At 42.9% G+C, this 13,650-nt stretch overlaps 1 protein-coding gene and 1 non-coding gene across 2 annotated transcripts in view; both read right to left on the bottom strand.

Moving 5' to 3' along the window:
- LOC126191401 (acetylcholine receptor subunit beta-like 1) overlaps window positions 1-13,650 on the bottom strand; it is an 895,743-nt gene that overhangs the window by 276,170 nt on the left and 605,923 nt on the right. The gene's annotated exons all lie outside the window — the stretch shown is intronic.
- Trnap-ugg (transfer RNA proline (anticodon UGG)) lies at window positions 8,161-8,235 on the bottom strand. The gene has a single exon. It is a non-coding gene; the product is annotated as a tRNA-Pro (tRNA).

The raw sequence follows: 13,650 nt of genomic DNA, 5'->3' as shown, positions 1-13,650 counted from the left end.
AAGGTAAATCTATCAGAAGACGGTATAAAAAAAAGGTATAAAAGAAGATAAATGTCTTAATAGGAAGTTCTTAAAGAACCAAGACATCTCAGAATACTCTTAAAGTCAACATAAAACCAATTTTGTGTTTAGTATGACGAATGAAACAAAGAAGTGAAGTGATGTGGGTGAAAGAAGAAATGTGATAAAAATATAATAAAAGCAAATATCTGGACACTAATTATACTTACTGCACTTCGAAGTAGGTAAACTACTATAGACCCTAATATTTGACCTTATGATGAACATTATCATTGCATACAACAGATATGAACAGAAAATGGTTAGACATCGACATAGTAAAACTTTAAAATTTTACTGTCTAAGAAGAACCCCATCAAAGAAGAAGAAAATTGTAATTTATTTTAGTTCTACAAGAGAGTGTCAATCCTTACAAATATTAACTTGGGGACAGCGAAGCAAAACTATTACAGAAAGATTTAAATTCTAGCACTAAACAAAAACCGTTTCATGTTAGTGCAGTAGAGATGACTGGATATGTAAAAATTGTAACAGATGCAGCAAAGCTTTCAATAGCAGAACACAACAATGTAGTTGTTTAATTATCCAAACTAATCAAGAAACGTAGTAATAAGCAATACAATAAAGGTAAACCGACAACAGAAACACAGACTCTACGCAAAATAAATGACAAAATATAAATAATGTATGCTGATTCTAAAAACAGATAAGAGAAACACCGTTGTAATAATAAACAAACAAGAATAGACAAATAAAACACTGGAATTTTTTTAGCAAGAATTGCATAATATGCACTGAATGAGACAAAACAAACCGATTTCAAGCACTCATTAAAAAAATTAAATAACTGGCATCTTACTCGACAAGACTGAAAAGTGATGGTGTACAGCGATGAATCCATCTGTTCCCATATTACGAGTTTAACCTAAAATTTACAAAGAAAATGTACCAATCAGACCTATCGTGAACTGTATGTGGAGCTATGCTTTCCCTTGAATCAAAAAATTAGATGAATTTCCTAATAAAAATTGCGTTTATAACAGACAATATACAGTAAAAAATTCAGTAATCATTACACATCAAACAAGACATAAAAATCACAGAAAATTGGAAATTATTTCATTAGACATTACCAGTCTATCGACTAATGCCCAAGTCTGTGAAACTACCACTTCATCAAAGGAAATATTTGGAAACATGGACGGATGGGCGACGGGGGAGCAGAAATAGATGAATTTGTCTGACTTCTGTAACTTACATTACCTCATAACTATTTCATTTCCAATAACCAATACTACAGACAATAGGAAGGTCTTCTAATGGCTAATGGGAAACACTCCTGGTGGCACTTTAGCAAACTTATTCATTGACGAAATTGAAAATGACTTCTTCAGTAAGCACACGGAATGCAATGAGATAAACCTACACTACTGAAGATATAATGATGACATTCTTGTTCTGATTGATGGAACCAAACAAGAGGTATATACACTCCAGTCGCAAATCAACAAACTGAATCTAATTGTCACTTTCACAATCGAACAACGAGAGAACAACAAAATAAGTTTACTAGACTTATATGTCTGTATGTATTTTGTTTCTCTGCACATATGATGTTAAACAAAAATTGTATACACAACAATGCGCTGTTTTGTTTCTTTCTTACAGCTTCCTTCCTGTATATTAGGAAAAACGTATTTATAGCTTATCTTGAACTCCCACCGTCGGATGGTGGTCCCACCGCCACATTTTCGTCGTGCACTGCAATGATATCATTGGAATGACAGAACAATTTTACCCTTACACCAAGACAATAGGACCGAGATCCATTGGTGACGCTGTACCTCAACCCAACACAAAAAAAGGCTTATCGACTTGCGATTAGAGTACTACTAAGCAATTTGAGTCATCTGAATGTTACTCGTTTCCAGATTAAAACGATACAAAATAATTTCAACGACGCTGCTCTCCTCACAGACCCAGCAGCTGATGAGATCTCCCGCAGACCAGTGATCCCAATCGATTTATCCATTCAGTTTAAACAAATTAAGATTTCTTTTACAATAACAATTAAGATTGCTCAAGGTGAGACAATCAAATATGTTGGAACTGATTTAGGATCAGAGTATTTTTACTGTAGTCATTTGTACGTGTCGGGTCGCGTTAATGCCGTTCATAGCTTGGCGTCTTGCAATAGCGGTAATGGCGTCTCGTTTTCTCAGTGTGTTCACTGGCGCCACTACGTTTGCTCGCCTTGTCTGTCCGTGGGTGGCAGCAGCAGCGATTATCGATAGCGCGTACTGTGGTATCACCTTTGGAGCGGCCTGTAGTATTTCCGGGTCGTCGTGTGTCGAACTTTGAGAGTTGGGACGAAGCAGCAGTGAGGGCCGGACAGACTGCTGGCGCCTCCGACGGAAGGATGCGGTCGCGAGAGTGCACGACCAAGTTAAGGGACGGATTCAGTGAAATTTAGTTGAATGAACCGTGATATTCGAGTAGTGCAACTTTCACCTATGTGGTGTGTCCGCCTGTCGAAGTGCCCTCATGGCAGTAAGTTGTCAGTCGACAATTTAGACTGGGATCTTTTCCGTGCCTGACCTGAGTGGGGACGACCGTTGGTTGGTCGATCGGTCTGTCGTTGCAGCGGACTACGTGCATTTGGTTTTCCGACCGCTTCTGGCTTCACTGTGTTTGTGCTGACTTGTAATTCGTCCGTTGTTTCACAGGGACTGGTTTTATATTGTTTGAGACATTGTGGAATTGTCTTCGTGGATCCGTGTGTATCTTGTGTAGTTTCTAAGGTCCAGTTATTTAAATGCTGCCCACGTTCTGGTGTCGGTAGTTCGGCTTCGGACGGAGCAGCGAGGAGATCCGTAGTGCGGGGGCAGGCCGGGACCTCTGGCAGCGTGCAGGCACTGTTGGATCGAGAGGCTGTAGCCGACGACCGAATCCGCGACATGTGAAGTTGAGTGAACCTTATCCAGGAGTGAAACCTCCAATGTTAGAGATCTCGCTCTTGTTTGTGTGTTGCTGCTCCCAGGGTCGTTGAGACTAACCGCAACAGATGGAGTCTGTCAGGTTGGCGGAAGCTATTAGCCGCCTTCTATTGTTTGATGTTAGTTTGGATTTAGTGTTATTATTGCTGAAGTGCAACCAGCGGTATCTTACTGCCTAGTGGCCGCTAACGCCCCAGTTACCTACGCTGGAGGTTAGCGTATTTTGCGGCAGCGTACTTTCCTCGTCTTCCCGATGCTGTCCGGCATGGAGTGTAATTTGACAGCTTCCTTGATTGAGGGTATGGATAATTGTTTTCCTTGTCTGCCTGGGTTATAGTGGTTCCCTCTGCGTTTTGGTGTTTCAAACACCGGATTCTGGAGACGCAGTGGTGACTGTTGCTTCATTTTCGCCTGAATTATTTCATCGTTGGACTGGTTATCTGGCATAGGTGGATTTGCTAAGAATGTTGATTGGTGTTTAAACCGTTTCTAGTTTGAATTGCCCTCCTTAGGTGAAAATTACTCTTGGATGCCTGTCTCACCGCTTACACAGCTGTAGTCACCTTCCTCAGGTCGATCCAGGGAGCACTGTCTGTGGATCACTCCGTCTTACTTGGTCAAGTTGTCATAATCGTTTAAAATTTACCCTAATGTTTTAATGTGTAACTGCCTTCCTCACTTGTAATTCAGGCTTTCAGCCGTTGTGTATTCTGAAATTGCTTGTGGCCTTCAGCCGACAAATAATTTGAACTTTCCTTAATCAGGCCTTCAGCCGTTGATTGTGTGTTTAACATTGCTTGTAGCTTTCAGCCGACAAATAATTTGTATTCCTTCTTAATAAGACCTTCAGCCGTTTCTATAGCATGTTACAGTTTCTTGATTGCTTAAGAAGAAAATATCTCAGTATTTGTTAAAGTGTAACCACCTTTCTCACTTGTAATTCAGACCTTCAGCTGTTGAGTATTCTGAAGCTGCATGTGGCCATCAGCCAACAAAAATTTGGAGTTCCTTCTTAGTAAGGCCTTCGGCCGTCAGTGAAGTGAAATTGTTAAAATGATTGTTGAGAGTTTTTTTTAAAAAAAGAAAATAAATTGTATGCGTTTTCTGTGCAACCAACGGTAACTGATTAGGCCCCGTCCACACCTTTCCTGTTTTCCCTAAGCCCCACGTCTCACTTGCCACACAGTAGCTAAAACAACACAGGGTATATACAGGGTGATTATAATTAAAGTTAAACTTTCAAACCGCTGTAGAAGTAACACCACTGATCAGAATGACGTCAAATTGCAACGGAATATTATCGGAGAAGGGGGAAAACGCATGGCAGAAGAAAAATAAATAGTTACAAAATGTAGCAATAGATGGCGCTGTAAACATGATAAATTCATAGTGGTCGACTGCAAATGACAAATGAATCATACAACAATGCCTAAGGTGTACGTTTGACGTTAAACAAACTGTGCTACTCAGTGTGCATGGGTGTACAGATGCGATACTGTTAGTTACGTAAGCTTATCCACCACGGCAAGGTCATATCACATCGGATGGGAAAAATCGGTTTTTAATTGTCCTGAGGCCAAGAACCGCAAAAAAGGCATCAATCACATCGATTTTTAATTGTCCTGAGGCCAAAAACCGCTTAAAGAGCAGCAATCAAAATCAAATCGGATTTTTAATTTTCGTGTGACTGGCGCAAAACATGTTCAATACGCTATCCACCGTCTTCTGCAACGAGTTGAAATCGAGATACAGCATGTTCCACAGCTGATCGAAGTGTTTCCGAGGTCAGATTCAGAATGTGTTGCGCAATGCGTTCCTTCAATGCAGCTAAGTCTGCCATTGGAACACTGAACACAACATATTCCAGATATCCCGAAAGCCAGAAGTCACTCGGATTAAGATCACGTGATCGGGACGGCCAGGATGTAGGGAAATGGCGGATGCTAATTCTAGCACTTCCGAAATGGCGCTTCAGCAGCTGCTTAACTTGATTTTCGACGTGCGGAGGTGCGCCATCTTACATAAAAATGATCCCATCCATACATCCGCTGTTGGAGAGCTGGAATGACGTGGTTGCGCAAAAGACACCCATAGCGCTTACCAGTGACGGTGCCGGTAACAGGACCGGAAGCACCTATGTTTTCGAAAAAATATGGCCCTATAATAAGTGATGCCGCAAAACCGTACCACACAGTGACCTTTTCAGGATGAAGTGGTACTGATAGATTTGCGTACGGATTTTCCGTTGCCCATATTCGACAATTCTGTGTGTTGTCATATCCTGTCGGATGGAAGTGGGCTTCGTCTGTCCACAAAATCTTCCGGCCAATCATTGTCCGCTTCCATATAAGCAAGAAAGTCTATAGCAAAAGGTCTCTCTTGCTGGCACGTCAACAGGAAGCAACTCGTGCCCATGGGTAATTTTGAATGGATAGTAAAAGAAGGATGTTTCGTAGGATTTTACTCACCGTGCTCACGGGTATGTCCAATGTTTTGGCAGTTCTCCGTGCACTACACGTTTGCACACCACCACTCGCCTCCTCCTACATTGCTGTGGCCACTGCTTCCACTGACGTCGAATCAATTCGTTTCCTCCCTCTACCAGGTTGCACACCAAAAGAACCTGTCCTTTCGAATTTCCGAATGATTATCTCCAGACACAATGCAATCATCGGACCAACGCCTTTTTTCAAAACCCTTCAGTGTTCGGAACTTTCGCAGGGCGACGTGTGCACAGTCGTCATTCTTGTAATACAGCTTTACAAGCAGAGCGCGATCCTGCGTTGAGACAGTCATGCCGAACGTCGCAGACGTGGAAGGAGAAAAACCCGCGCACCCGGCGTGTTTATACAAACTTCAACGGGCCGTGCGCATGACAGGTTTTCTTCATTTATGTATTCTGACACATACAGCGCCATCTGTTCAAATGTGTGTGAATTCCTAAGGGACCAAACTGCTTAGGTCATCGGTCCCTAGACTTACACACTACTTAAACTAAGTTAAACCAAATTATGCTAAGAACAACACACACACCCATGCCAGAGGGACGACTCGAACATCCGGCGGGAGGGGCCGCGCAGTCCGTGACATGACGCCTCAAACAGCCACTCCGCACGGCACAGCGCCACCTATTGATCAATTTCCACACTATTTTTTTTTCTGCCATACGTTTCCCTCCTTCTCCGCTAATATTCCGTTGCGATTTCACGTCATTCTGACCTGTGGTGTTATTTCTACAGCGTTTTGAAAATTTAACTTTGATTATAATCATCCAACATTATTTTAAACAACAACTCTACGCACAAAAGTATAATTAAATAATAAGCAACAAGTTTCATACAAGAAATTTAATTTCTTGACCGGTTTCAGGCACTTAGTGACCTTTTTCGTAAGGTTATGCCTGTCGCATTATTTGCGAGTGTCACTAATATTTTTGAGACTCGCAAACAATGCGACAGGTAAAATCTTCTGAAGAAGGGCACTACGTACCCGAAACGAGTCAAGAAATTAAATTTCTTATATGCAATTTGTTGGTTAATATTTCATTACAGAAGACTACTGTTGGGGAAGATGGACAGAATATTAAAATGCACAAAACTACATGTATATTAGTATAGGTGTTCCGTGAAACTGTGCTGTTTTGTTTTCTTCCTCGCAGTCGGTTTCAGTTATGATAGAAGAACATTTAACTTTTTATGCACCCGCCGTTTCACCCAGTGACCTGTTTATTTTTCGTCAGGTAAAGAAGCCATTCAGTTTCTTCGGTCACAGCTTGATTTTTCTAAGTGATAATTAAAACTGACTATTTCTCGTACTTTTACATTGTTAGTTGGAGGGAGGAGCTAGCTAGTTACATTTAACGTTTTCTTGGTCAACGTATGCGCACCTGGTCTCACCGTCCCGGCGCACCAGTGTTTCCGCATACTGCACAATTTTACAGTCATGAGATTTTGGTATCGCTCATTTCGGAAATTGGAGTCGTCAACCTATGAACACGGCGAGGCCAGAATGCTACGAGGAAGTCTGGCAGGTCCCGAACACTCTGTAAGCACCATATTCGCGACACCGGCTGGCTAAGTTCTAAGGAGGTGCTCATTTCCGAACAAACAGAGAAGTCGGTATCTGAAATGAAATCTGGCAGGCGCAGTTTAATTTGCGGTGCCGCCGGCAGAGGCACTGGCTGTTACGGTAAACAGCGGCGCGCTATCAGCGCCGAGGCCGGCCTGGCTAGAGTCCTCCTCTGCCGGGATTACCGCCGCACCGCGCTGCTCTCTGCAAATTTGCCAACGCGATCGCGCCGTCCCCAGACAAAGAGGAAGTTGTCACATTTATCAAGCGACGAGAGCTCTGATAGCTTCTGGCTGACAGCTCTGTTTAATAGCTCTTGATTTCACCAGTCTCCGCTTTCTCTTCTACCGCATTCGCTTGAAAACCATTTATATCCTACAGAGAGTGTCCAAGGAGGAAAGTCCAATATTCAGAGATGCGACAAAAACGCGCATTTGAACTAAAAAACTTCACGAGGACATCTGTCTTATTCCGAATAGTTTCTGAAGGTCTACAGCTGCAGCAACATTATTACACTGCAATTCACAGTTAAGTGCCTGGCAGAGGGATCATCGAAACACCTTTAAGCTACTTCTCTACCGTTTCACTTTCGAAGAGCGCGCGGGATAAACAAATCTTCCCGTGCGAGCTCTGATTTCTCTTACTTTATTATGATGATCAATTGTCCTGTCAAGTGAGCGCCAACAAAACACTCTGAGGAGAAAGTTGGAGATTGAAGTTTCTAGAGAATGTCCTGCTGCGCCGGCCGGAGTAGCCCAGTTGTTCTAGGCGCTATAGTCTGGAACCGCACGACCACGGCTGTCGCAGGTTAGAATCCTGCCTCGGGCATGGATGTGTGTGGTGTCCTTAGGTTAGTTAGGTTTAAGTAGTTCTAAGTTCTAGGGGACTGATGACCTCAGAAGGTAAGTCCCATAGTGCTCAGAGCCATTTGAACCATTTTGTCTTGCTGCAGCGAAAAACGCCTTTATTTTGACAGTCATCCCAATGGGTGTATCATATCAGTGGCACTCTCCGCCCTACTTCGCTATAATACAAATCGAGTTGCCATTGAAACTTCCTGGCAGATTAAAGCTGTGTGCCGGACCGAGACTCGAACTCGGGACCTTTGCCTTCCACGGGCAAGTGCTCTACCAACTGAGCTACCCAAGCACGACTCACGCCCCGTCCTCACAACACAGTTTTAATCTGCCAGGAAGTTTCATATCAGTGCACACTCCGCTGCAGAGTGAAAATCTCATTCTCGAGTTGCCATTCTTTGAACCTTTTCTATATCCTCCGTCAATCCTGTTTGATGCGGATCCCACATCGCACAGTAATATTCCAGAAGAGGGCGGATAAGCTTAGTGTTTTTGGACTAGCGGTACGCACATATGTGTTCTAACCACCCATCCTTTTCGACGTCTTATTCTAGCTCAACTGTCCTCGTTCCTTTCAACCTCTATGCTCGGAAAGTCTTTCTGTCACTAAAGCAGCCCGTTGAACGCTCAGTTGGTGCGTTGCGAGTGAAGTAGTGTGAGGCGCTGATAGTGTATCAGGGAGAAGCATCGGTTAGCTGTGTTTGCAGACTGAAGAATATGCGGTTATGGTGTATGTTTAGGACTTATGGGATGGAAGTGCTCCTACTACTGTCGAAGATAACTTTCGGCGCTTTCTCACACGTCGAAGACTGTTTACCACAGTTTATCAATTGATACTTTGTAAAACACATGTTGTAATGATTAATAACTATTCTAAACGTGTACATAAGTAAAACTGAGACTGTGTTGAATTATACAGAAAATATGTAGCAATGTAAAAGTGGTATCAAAATGTTTCTGTTTTAGGGCGTTGCTGCAGCGTCTATGCAACCTAGCGCGACTCTTTTGAGGCTATATAAGCACCGAGATGTAGGCAAGGTGTTGGTAGGGCCTTTGAATGGAAAGTTTTGATCGCCCCTTATACATTAAATGTGATCTCTCTCGGAAACGATTCCATATGTAGTTTTTTGCTTCAAATGGTGGTTCTTGTCAAGTGCCCGAATAATGACCATTACTTCTAGCATACGCTCCCGTCCCAAAATCTTCCCAATCTGTATTCTTCAAAACAAAGACATCTTCCTTGCCGACCAAGCAAGTCTCCTTTCGTCCGAACGCTCTGTCAAACTTCATTTCAACATGCTGTTTGCTCGATAATTGACGTGGTGAACCCGTGGCTGTGGGAATAGGTAGATTAATTTTTATAATAAGAAAACAAAACAGAAACTAACCAATGTTAATAATTCTATTTATTAAGGACAAATAGCCGTTTCCGGTTTCTAACCGACAGGTTCACTATGAATCTGCTGTTCACGTTTAAAATTAAATTTGGATTACGATTTGCGGGTTATGCTAACTGATTTTCGTTGTGGCGTAAGTTTCTGGAGGTAATGGTATCCTACAGAAAAACACGGTCTAGACCTGTGGATAAAGCGATATCGGCTCATGTATTGAACAAGTCCGAGGCGGTGCGCGGCACCATGTTAACGTGAATGGTGCCACGAAGAATTTATTTTATGGTTCTTATTGTGCAATATTAAACAGTTCTTTTTGGGCAAACGAATCAAAAAAGGCATTAGCTGACGCCACTGAAAATATGAAGAGCGAGTGTGTTCATGTACTGCAAGTGGATTTCAATCGACATAGGGACTTTTCATTAACTCAAGATAATGAAGCCAGAGTTAACCATGCTTCAGCTTCCATATCGTTTTTCATCGTGACATGTTTACTGAGTTAACTGTATTGAAGAGTGGCAGGAGCAAACTGAGATGACACGTGTCACACAGATACAAGGTACAGAAAATAATTACAGTGATTTGCGCATCTCGTTAGTTACGTGTCTAAAAATAGTCCGATGCAGAATTAATTCGACAGCAAAAAAACAGGTGAAGCAAATTGGCTGTTAGTAAAAATGATAATCACTGAGAAACTGGGCCTAGCATTGAATTCATGGAACGTAAACAACTTCTAAGCTAAGAGCTGAGTTAGTTTTGTATTACTTAGATCCAAAATTGTGCGTCTTATTGTAACACTGCTGACTGCTTTCGAAGAAGTTCTTCTTCACCACATAGTGAGTAAGGGTTCCTGAAATTTGTAGATACACATTGTGTGTGTGTGTGTCTGTGTGTGTGAGAGAGAGAGAGAGAGAGAGAGAGAGAGAGAGAGAGAGAGAGAGAGAGAGAGAAAGTGTGTGTGGTAAATTGCCTTTGTTCTTCATCTTCAATTTGCAGTCTCCGCGGTACATGCATTTCTAAATGGCTCTGAGCACTATGGGACTTAACATCTGAGGTCATCAGTCCCCTAGACCTTAGAACTACTTAAACCTAACTAACATAAGGACATCACACACACCCATGCCCAAGGCAGGATTAGAACCTGCGACCGTAGCGATCGCATTCCCATTTCTCCCCGCCTCACTTCTCTCTCCATAGTTGGACATCTTCTTCACGACGAGACAGAGAGAAACAGAGTGAGTACTTTCATCTTATAAAAATATGAGTGCATATATATTATACACTGACGGAAAGAAATAAAATAATTAATGTAGGATAACGAAATTTCGGGAATATATTTGTCTAGGTAACATATTTAAGTGATTAACATTGAAAGATTACCGGTTAATGTAAGCGTGACAAAAGTCATTGCAAATGTGAAATACACATACATCAATAACAGGTGTAACTACCATAATGTAGAACACAAACATGCAAACGTGCATGCATTGTGTTTTAGAGGTGCCAGATGTCAGTTTGTGGAATGGAGTTTCATGCCTGTTGCACTTGGTCGGTCAACACAGGGACTGTTAACGCTGTTTGTGAATGACGCTGGAGTTTGTCGTCCGCTGATGTCCCTTATGTGCTCGTCAGGAGGCAGATCTGGTGATCGAGCAGGCCAAGACAACATGTCGACACTCTGCAGTGCATGTTGGGTTACAACAGCGGTAAATGGGCAAGCGTTATCCTGTGGAAAACTCCCGCTGGAGTGCTGTTCATGAATAGCAGCACGACAGGTTGAATGACACGATTGACGTACAAATTTGCAGTTAGTGTCCGTGGGAGAGTGTTCCTGCTGTCACTCGAAATTGCACCACAGACCATATCTCCAAGTATAGGTCCAGTGTGTCTAGTATGCAGATAGGTTGGTTCCCTCGACTGGCCGCCTTCTGACCAACACTTGGTCATCACTGGCACAGAGGTAGAACCAGCTTTCATCAGAAGATACAACAATCAGCACTCGCTTGACACCATTGAAGTAGCATATGGTGGTGGTTTGGGGTCAGTGGAATGCACGCTTCAAGTCATCTGGCTCGGAACTGTCCTTGAAAAGCCGTGTTGTAACCGTTCGTTGTGTCACTATGGTGCCAAATGCTGCTCAGATTGCTGCTGCAGATACAGTACGATGCGCGAGAACCTCATGCTGAACACGATGGTTGACCTTCTCGGTAGTGTCACGTCGCTTTCCGGAGCCCAATATTCTTGTGACCCTACATTATCGAGACCACCGCTGCCAGCAATCATGTACGTGACTACATTGCAGCCAAGACTTCCTGTAATTTCGCAGGTGGAACATCAAGCTTCCCGTAAACCTATTACATGAGCTCGATCAAACTCAGTAAGATGTTAATAATATCATCTTTGTAGGCTTAAAGGCATTCTTGACTAACATCAAAGGTAACTAACCATCTCAAAGGTAACTAACGCCCACGATCGCTACAGCGTGTATTTAAACTCGATTTGCATCCTCGTAGTGGCGCTACTAACACTCCTTCTATGCCACTGGCGTGAAATTCATCTTTCAGATGTAGAAGCACACCTACCAACTTTGGTTTATCCTGTAGCCTACAATTCTTTCATGGTGTTACAATTTCTTCCGTTAGTGTTTTTCGACAGAGAAAGAAACCTGTGATCACTGGAGTTATTCTACTTTACTTGTTTATTTTCGCATTTACAATTACGGTTACCATGTAGTCAAAGAGCTCCTCAGAGCCATGTTCTGAAACAGGGTTTTGTTTCTCATCTAGACAGTGCCCAGAGTCGCATCAAAGCGCCCAACATGTCTTGTTCACACATTTGAATCCACCTGAAATGGATCGTGAGTATAAATTAACAGCGACTGACAACAGTAGACTTGTTTCATGTAATATCACTAACAGTGGCGGTAAAGCCTAATCTAAAATGTTCGCATTTAAAGTTAATTATAATTTATTCAATGTGTTACCACAATCACCTTTGCTCCTGCAAAAAGAAAAAAAAAACACTTCACAACAGTGAAAAAGTCTGTAATGCGCAACAACCAAAACGTGCAACACAAAACAGGGAGTAATCGATAGCTGCAAAACTACTTTCATGTAGTTGTCATAGCTGCGGGAACAGTGTCGCTATTTCTCTGTACTCAGTGAAGCCACACACGAGGTGCACATCGGGCAACTCTTCAGCAGTAAACATGTCCGCACTGACGTCTATCAGTTTTAACGTGCAACTGATACTGCCGGGAAACAAACCCGAGACACCTCCGAAACGAACTGAATGCAAGCTTTAAGGCGAAGAGTAACTTACATGTCAACAGCGAAGTACCGTGACTGAATAGAACAAGTTTGTTTCCAAACAGGACACACAATTCTCACCGGCGTCATTTGCCCTGCTGTGCATAATTTTCAGAAACAAAGGTAACTGGGGCAAGAAACCAAACGAAACTCAGTAACCATTTTCTTCTGAGTGTGCCCCACAGCCTCAATAAATTAGAAGAACAATGTTATTGCACCCGGCCGTGTTTAAAATGTTTTATTTGTAGTGGCCATTCGGGCACTGGCCATTGTCAAGTGCATCTACAAAATATAAGACACCTTAAAAAAGAGAGGAGAGCTAAAACAAGAAAATCAAACTACACTGGATCAGCGTTAAACCAACATAGTAGTTAGTTGTAGTAAAAGATGTGGATACGTCGGTGTCGTTATATTATTCTCTGTGCGGACGTCACTTATCTATGAGACCTAACAAGTTCATTTTTCACACAATTCATTTCTGACGTATGTTCTCTATGTTGTGAAATTGGAAATTTGTCGTAAGTCCCTGAGGGACCAAAATATTGAGGTCATCGGTCCCTAAGCTTACGCGCTACTTAATCTAACGTAAACTAACTTACGCTAAGGACAATACACACAACCATGCCCGAGAGAGGACTCGAACCTCCGACGCGGGGAGCCGCGCGAACCGGCAAGGCGCGTCAGATCGCGCGGCTACCCCGCGCGGCTATGTTGCGATGTACAGTAGTTACGAACACTTTGCTTCACGGTAAAATGTAAATGTCGTGTGACTAGGGCTTCCCGTCGGGTAGACGGTTCGCCGGGTGCAAGTCTTCCGATTTGACGCCACTTCGGCGACTTGGGCGTCGATGGGGATGAAATGATGATGATGACAACACAACATCCAGTCCCGGGGCTGAGAAAATCTCCGACCCAGCCAGGAATCGAACCCGGGCGCTTAGGATTGACACCCTGTCGCGTTGACCACTCAGCTACAGAGGGCGGACTGCTTCAGCGTAAAGACACAAGT

This window comes from Schistocerca cancellata, chromosome 6 (genome assembly GCF_023864275.1).
Source record: "Schistocerca cancellata isolate TAMUIC-IGC-003103 chromosome 6, iqSchCanc2.1, whole genome shotgun sequence".
Taxonomy (NCBI): domain Eukaryota; kingdom Metazoa; phylum Arthropoda; class Insecta; order Orthoptera; family Acrididae; genus Schistocerca; species Schistocerca cancellata.
The sequence above is the reverse complement of the archived record's forward strand: the minus strand, read 5'-3'. Positions and strand labels throughout refer to the sequence as shown.